Source organism: Aphelocoma coerulescens, chromosome 2, assembly GCF_041296385.1.
Source record: "Aphelocoma coerulescens isolate FSJ_1873_10779 chromosome 2, UR_Acoe_1.0, whole genome shotgun sequence".
Taxonomy (NCBI): domain Eukaryota; kingdom Metazoa; phylum Chordata; class Aves; order Passeriformes; family Corvidae; genus Aphelocoma; species Aphelocoma coerulescens.
Genome location: NC_091015.1, coordinates 100295722 through 100304079, shown reverse-complemented (window position 1 = coordinate 100304079; position 8358 = coordinate 100295722). Strand labels below are relative to the sequence as shown.

General features: G+C 43.6%; 1 long non-coding RNA gene across 1 annotated transcript; it reads left to right on the top strand.

Annotated features, from left to right (window-relative positions):
• Positions 1 to 1826: 1826 nt before the first annotated feature.
• LOC138105831 (uncharacterized) lies at positions 1827 to 6664 on the top strand. Its single transcript, XR_011148716.1, has 3 exons — positions 1827 to 1914; positions 2431 to 2701; positions 5644 to 6664. It is a non-coding gene; the product is annotated as an uncharacterized lncRNA (long non-coding RNA).
• Positions 6665 to 8358: the final 1694 nt, after the last annotated feature.

The following is an 8358-nucleotide window of genomic DNA, read 5'->3' as shown; positions in this document are numbered from 1 at the left end:
CAGCCACTCGGCCATGCAGAGGGACTGCTGGTCAGGCACCAAAATAAATTAAAATAGACTGTTTACCACCTAATGCAAGAATAGAAGTTAGGATTACTTCTCACACGGAAGTCAAGGCTCAGATATTTCAGCTCTGCAGCTGTGGAAAATGATGCAGAATTAGAATGTGCTAGTAGAAAAACTATTAACAATCACCAACTGTGTCAAAGCATTCTCTCTCCCCTTCTCTTTTATGAATTGTTCTTAATTAGACTACATTTCAAATGTGGTTACTATTTAATAAGAATCTTCAAAAGAAAACAGAGCTAAATTGACAAAGATTGTAAAAAAATGCCTAATTTCTTTGGGTTTACTCCTTTGTGCCAAATAAACTGATGTTTTCTCAAATTTCATACTTATTTTAGAAAAGTTAATTGTCTGAGAATGAGTATCTGCAGACAAACAAGAAGGCAGAGTTTGGTATAAATGCACCCACACCCAGTCAAGCTTTCATTCTCAGCCCCTCAGAGAGGGTACATTAGTGCAGGAAAATAAGCAAATCCTATGGTAGCCAGAGTCCATTACAGAGCTCTAAGAATTTATCACATGTCCCTTCATGCACGGTTTCCCAAAAACGCAAGTGCAGAGCTACCTTCCAACCTCGTATTCACTGGTGTACATTTCCATGGAAAAGATGATGTTTACAGTGCTCTTGCTGCCCTTATATGAATTACTTAAGTTTCTTTAAGCAGGTGTGGATTGGAGCTTTAGTGACTAAAGTTCACAGAGCAGTGAAGAGAAGCCATTTCCCCTGGAGACACAAAGGAAGCCCATGAGAAATAATGCTGAGGGTCACAGAAGAGGCACAGCTTCTGTCACAGGAATACACCCTAAGGCAAGTGGATTTACAAGAATCAGAAGGAGAGGAGATGGGAAAAAAAGGTAAGGCACATGGCAGGAGTTAATTTTAACTGCCAGCGTAAGAAGTGGCAGGGAAGAGCAGGACATCCGTGAGAAGTTAGAAAAGCCTGGAGCAAACATGGTGAACTGGCAAGGTAGAGAAGAAGATAAGGACAGAAACTTAATTGAATGCTTTGAAGTTATATTGAATGTTAGAGAAAGGGAAACTAGTTTGTGGGCCTAAAATTACCCACAAAGTGAAATGGAAAAATCAGTGATGGGAAAGGAAAGAAATCCTTGATGCAGTTTAAATATCTGAGGGATGAAGAAGGGAAGCCAGTAGAAAAGGCTGCAGTTTCCAAAAATGAATGCTCACCCATGCTTCTCTGGGTATATGCTTTCCTTCTTCTTTCTAAAAAATCTAGATGGGGAGGGCTGTTACTACTTCACAGTTCAATGTTTCTAGACTCCACCTAGCTTGTCCAAAGCTGCCAGAGTCCTCCAGGTTCCTGATCCTGCTGAGAGCCCCATTGGTGGCACCACCAGGGAAGCTGATGTTCACACCCCTGCTGCCAAAACCCACCAGTGACTTGCATGGCTACTGCGCACTGGTGCAGGGGATGCGACACTTCCAGAAAACCAGAACTGGAGTCCAGCAAGCAGCAGATCCACAGAACATGTGCTGTATTAGATCCTAAGAGTAGTCAAGGTGGACACTGGGATGGCTTTGATCACACATAAAGCAGAACAAAAGGAGGAAGCGGGTATTGCCTCATCTGTATTTGCAGCACTCTGTCATTACTGCTTACATAATAATTGGGGTAAAACCCAAAGCATCACAGAGTGCATGTGTCTCACTGTCTGCCCCAAGTGGTGGGGCACAGTAATTAGGATTCTTTGAGGAACTCAAGATTTTGACTTGTTAACTTGGCTTGCAGGGGCAGGCGGTTGAGTGTGAGAGAAATCATGATGACAAAACACAGGAACGGAAAAATACACAGTATGTCACCTTTCAGGGGGATTGTTAGTCATAAGGTAAGACAAATTATGTCTGTCAACTTGATGCTTTTCTGTGCTTTCCTACGTATATATGTGTATACATAGATATATAAGTAACCTCTGAAATGCTTAGTTATAATTCAACAATTTGTAAGAAAGTTTCTTCCCTGGTACTTTGCATGTTTTATTCTCAAGACAAGAGAAAAGAGGTGGAAACAAAACTGTTCTCAATACAAATCTGATCAGCCTCTTCAGTTTCTTTGTTATGATAATTGGTAATTACAGGGGAAAAAAAAATCTTCATTTAACATGAAGATTGCTTCAAGTGCCTTCCCTACACATGATCTATCACAGCCCACCTATGGATGACATCTGTACTGAAGGTTAGACCGGGTCACATGAACTCTCTGAGCAGCTACCAGCCACTGCTCTCTGCTCCCCCGTTCCCCAGCACCCAGGGAAGCAACCAGGGCAGTACCAAGGTCTGGATATTTGAAATGGGCTCCAATGTGAGGTGGCTCTTTGAGATACTACATTTTTCTCCCTGTTTAGCCCAGTGGACTGAAATTTACATGGTGCCAGTGAAGCCATCAGGAAAGCTCTGGGCCAAGATCAGAAGCTTAAAGAGGATTAACCCCATTCTGAGAAGAATCCTCTGATTGGGCCAGACAGATCCTTGCTCCCTGAGGATGACTGTAGCTACAGGCATCTGGCACTGGGTCACTGCATACCTACCCTCAGGAACAGGACTTTCCAGCAAAAACCCACCCAGCTTCATGCCCATCTGCTGCACTACACCAGGGTGTGTCCTGAGTGATGACAGGTGAGTCCTATCCTTCAAAGCCAGCTTCTGTGCATGTCACAGAATCACAGAATCACAGAATCAATAGTCTGAGCTGGAAGGGACCCACAAGGATCATCGATTCCAGTTCTTAAGCGAATGGCCAGTACAGGGATCAAACCCACGCTCTTGGTGTTATTAGCACCCCTAAAAGGCACTCAGTTTCCAAGGACCAGTTTTTGACGGGCGTTAGGTTATGGCACTCACTCTAACCACCAAATTCAGTGTTGGATTTCATAACCAGTTTCTGTTTCCATCCTGGCTTGCACCCTTGGTCAGAGTTACGAGGTTCACTGTGGGCTTCCCGTCACAGGTCCCGACACTCCCCCAGCCTGGAGGCGAGTTTTCCTGGCGGTCTGTGGTAGATAAGCTTTGCTCCCAGCAATGTGGGGAAACTGCTCTGACGAGTCCCCAGGGGCTCTGGTAGCAGTGGGGAGGGCAATGGGAAATGGCAAAGGTCTGACTAAGGACAGTTAGACCTATTTCCCCAGCTGCTTGATTATCTGGTCACCTTCCTGGCCACATCCCCGTCCCTACACACAAGCACACATGCAGGTCTGCACACACACACACACACACACACACACACACACACACAAGAGCAGCCTTTCCAAGCTCAGATTAGAGTTCTGCTATGCACAACTTGCATTTCTATATTTCTTTTCCTGAAGCAAACATGAGACATCTGTGATGGAAAGATTAGATTTGGATAAATTAGATGTAATATCAGGCAATTTTCAGAGCAGAACTAAACATTTTTAACTGGTCCTGGAAGAGGGGAAAATATTCACTTTTCAGAAAGTATTTGATAACACTGCTGAAAGGAGTTGCAATTTGATTCAAGGGTAGCCTTGTCTCTTTGTTTCCTTCTGAATGCTTTTGGGAGCTTGCTTTCTAATCTTGACTAGATACATGTGCTCATGTATGCCTATTTTATACTGCTGTGCTCTTGTGGATTTTTCTGAAGTATTACAAAAAAAAGGAAACAAAGAAAAACTCATTGATGTGAAAGAAATGTCCAGCTGAATCTGGGTGCTTGACAGTGTGTACAGGTGTGCTAAAATAAATACACAGCCTCTCAGAAAATGTAAAACAGGCATTCATACACAGTCTATGGTACACTGCACTCAAATCTGCCAATAGGTAATAAGTGAATAATGTTGGTGACTGCTGAACCTCAAACAAATATATTCCACTGTTATCCAGGGAAAGTGTGAACTCAAATGTAGTCACAGATTCTACAATAAAATTTTATGGGACATTGTATTTATCCATAACACCTTTAAATGTAAAGGTAGAAGGAATTGACTGTGTGTATTCAGGAAAAAATACCTAGCAATCATGCCATACCAAGGGGAGACACTATTGTTTGGAACAAAGCAAAATCAGCTTCAAACCTTGCTTCCATTAGGAAGCCGAGCAGTACTGTATATAGATAATGTGAGAAAATCTGACAAAATCTGTTGTTATCTGGGTTTTCTGTTGTGCAGCAAGCACTTCTTCGTCATTTATTGGTAACTTCTCAGTGTAATGGAGTTAAACCAGAATTACATTGGTATTATCACTAACGATTTTCAATCTGGTTTGCTTTATGAGACTTTTAAAGAGTTGTTTCAGTGTTCCTATTACTTCTTTCCTTTATTGTAAAGCCACTTACAGGATTGCCCTCTCTCACTATAGATTTTGTATATGCTGTGCTTGTAGAATACATTTCATCAGAACAAAGTAATGACTTGTGGTAAATGAACTCATGTGGGAACTTCTTAGAATGTGCACTGCCCATGAAAATATACCCTCTACATTAAAATAGTGTTTACCCCACAGAACCACAGCAGTTTTAAACTCTGAGTCACATGTTCCCCATTTTTTTAGCTTTGGGCTGTTTGAGCCCCAGATCAGAGAAACCACCACCTGTACACCCGAGAGCACTGAGCTGCCAAGGTTTTCGCTGGAGCCAAGACATGCATTGTGGATGGGGAGCTCCCAAGAAGTACATCAGTATTTTCCACAGAAATAAACCTTAGATCTTTCAGCTGCAGTTAGGAAACCAGGAGGGGTTTGCAACTAATCTCCAACAGGAACTTCCCTTGGGAACCTGATTTTCATGTCTGTGTCTCCTTCCTCTGTCCAGGATTGTACCTGACACCCTGTCATTCCTGTATTTTTTTGAAATACCAGGAGCTCAGGCTACTCTGAAGGGGCAAGTACCAGCTCATATCTTAGGGGTTCTGCTGGGAAACGCCAGTGCCTTCTAGCATGCCCCAGGCAAGAGCCTTCACCTCGGCCCAGTAATGCAGAAGCAGAAGTGCTGCACTGCTGCAGAAGCAGAACTGCAGCATATTCAAGGTTCTTCTCTAGTGCCCTGTTCAGCTATGCAGTACCACATTAAAACTGCAGCTGTTTTTATCTCTCAGCCAATCATCATGTCTCCTTGTTATAGAAGGCCAGGCTGAAACCAGGCTTAACCACTTGGTTGCTTCTTCAGGAGATGTCCCTCATCCCTGCCAGGGCAGCAGTGTGGGAGGAGCAGGGAAGTGAGCCCCAGGAAAGCCATTCTACCCATTCTATTTTATCTGCTGCTGGCAGAATTGAAGACTTTTCTCTGTCCAGGTTGCTTAAAAACTCACCGGTGCAAGGTGGTGGAGTGTGGCACCGACTCCTCACAAATGTGAAAAATGTCTCGTGGGTTCCTGCAATCCCCTTTTCCTCAGTGGGATTATGCTCCTCCTCAGTGTTTCCTGATGCACAGCTGCCTCCCCATCCCATAGCAAGAACAGCATTCCCCATTCCAGTTGGATGGCTCTCCACACCATTAGTGAACACAGCGGGGCCATCCATACAGGAACCAGGACTGCAGCCACAGTTGTGATTATATTTGGCACGAAATTTCATTTGTCATAACTCACTTTTCATTTTGTTTGCAGCTCTACAGTGTTACTGCTTGCCTGAACTGTCCCACACATGTTCAGCCACAGACTCCAAGCAGCATTTGGAGACTCTGAACACAGTGCCCAGCGGTCCCTGGCAAACCGGTGGGAGGGGCAGCTGTTGCTGTGCCCTGCTTGCAGAGGGCTCGAGGCACTGGGCAGGCACCCTCTGCCTGTGCCTATCTGCTCACAAGAATGCTGGCAGCAGCTCTGCTGCATTTGGAATGCAATGTGTGCCCTCATGCTTCTCTCCAAGAACTCCCCACTGGCCTTACAGCAGTCCCGTTTCTGCGCCTTTGCTCCCGTACAGTTTCCTGTTACGACACACAGGCCTCGATCCCTGTGGGCCTTGGCCGAGCTATCTGTGCAAAGGTTTATCATGTTTTTAAGGTATAAACAAATGTCGTGCATTAAATCACTACTTTTATAGACTCATTTAGTGCAAAATCACATTTACACTTCATTTACCAGATCCCAAAGCTCCAGAGAAATCAGGATCATTTGTTCCTAACCAGGCGAACATAACTGAGAACTGCAATGGAGGACAGCTGCGAGGGGTTATCTGGGTGTATCTTAAAGCCGGTTTACGGGTCAATAAATACAAGTATATTCATTATAGCTGTATCCAGAGGCTGCATAGGGATGAGTTCATGTTTGCAGACCATAAAGCTTTATAATGTTATTCAAGAAGGATAACACTGAAATGGATGCTTCTGCCCACCGTGAAGGTGTGGTGTAATGAGTGACAGGAGAAAGCCACAGCCTTTGCTCAGAGACAACTCACACTTTCTAAGTGGCTTCAGAACAGCTGAAGTCAACTAGCTCATGACAATGAGAGCAGAGATAATACACACAACAATATCCGATTAGCTCGGGAGACTGGAACTGGAGGTGAACAACGCAACAACAGAGTTTGCTGGGAACCTGAATGTCTTTTACAAGGACAATTCTGCCATTTTAGACAAGGGGAAAAATCCTTTAAAATTTTTCACTACCCAGAATTTCTGGGAAATGTTGACTTGGTACTTAATAATTTTCTCATGAGTCACGTGTGAGCAATTTATTTCAACATGATAAAGACTTTTCTATTTCTTTACATTTGTGGTTAGTTTCATTTACAGCTATGCCATATGAAATGTAATGTAAATTTCTATAAATCATTCAGTGAGATTCTCTTCTGCCTCGACGTTTTGACTTGTTGCAAACAGTGTCTACTTAAGAAATCATCACATTCCCAAAGGCTGTATAGCAAGAGTTATGCTTGGGGCTTTTTGTGTAGTTTATAGTCAGAAAGGAATCCTGCACTTGTTAGATTGCAGTTTGAGGGTCGGGTCATTTCTCTGTTGGAGCACATTTTGGGAGAGACAGGAAAGACTTATTGGAATACCCTCTGTCCTCTTCAGTTTTCATCAGCATTAATTTGCAGCTTCCTCTTGCTTCCATATTTTCTCTTTAATGAGCACACGGAGAACTGGTCTGTTATGAAACACCAGTAAGCTACAGATGAAAGTATATCAATATGAATAGGTTTAAGCAAGACAGGAAGAAAAGCTCAAGTTCTACTCCCACTCTTCCCATACCTTAAAATCATAAGATATTTGACACTGTCAATTTGAGTGTCACCGGGACTAAAAAGTAACTTTGTTTCTGTGAGATGAAGGAGGCCAGGCTGTACATGGGGCTGGCATATCCAATACATTAAAAATGGCCAAAAAGACCAATAAAATCATTCCTGCCACACAGCTTACAAAATCTGTGTCTCTGCTGGAATGGCAGCACTAGTGAGGTGCATCACAAAACATCTCAGCAAATGTCTTTGCTACGCAGAATTTGCTGTATTTCCCATTCAATTGATTTAAAGTGTCTCACAATGGATAATAGAACACTACAATAACATATTTTATTTTTATTTCTTTATACAAATATATACAAATATATTTTTATGTCTGTGTTTACAGAAACTAAATTTAGAGCAGTATTGACAATAACTCGTTGCATTTCTGCCCTTCATCCCTTTAATTTTAGATCCATGTATCTGTTGGGATTTCTGCGAGTTTGCCTTGAGTTAGTTGTCTAACATGGGGCTGACTGAGATGCTGTTTGAGATGTTCTGTGCTCTCCCACCTGGTCTCCAGGGACCTGCCAGTGCTATGCTAACTCCTCTGCAACCTGAGGGTGCCCAAAATGGCACTGCACACCTAAAGAGCGGAATCCCAATTTGCAACCCCTTCACTACGGGAAATAATGGAGGGAGAGAGGCATGAGACTCTGACATGGAAATTCATGTTTCTATCTGCTGCTGCCTACATTGCTGCTCTTGCAGCCCGGCAGCTTCTTTATAAGAGCTGCTGCAGGATGGAGTTGCTTTTTCCCCTCTGATTACACTGCTGTTAGAGCTGTCTGGCAGGAGCTGCAGCCCTTCTGTTTCCTGACTGAGCATGCTTGTGTGGGGTTGGATTAAGTGAGGCTCCCTGGGGGAATGGCTTCTATGTGTTCTTGGTTTCCTTCCCAGCCTGGTTTCTCTCCATGCTGCAGACACTGGGATCCAGGTGCTGAGGGATGGAATTATGTGCAGTGCATCCCTGTAATCTATGCAGAGCAGCATTTAGGATGTTTAGCAGGGGCAAAGAGCCTTGTCTCTCCAGCTCACCAGCTGCAGTGTGTTGCCTGGGCAGAAAATGCTGTTCTGGTTGCCCAAGGCCCACCACTCAG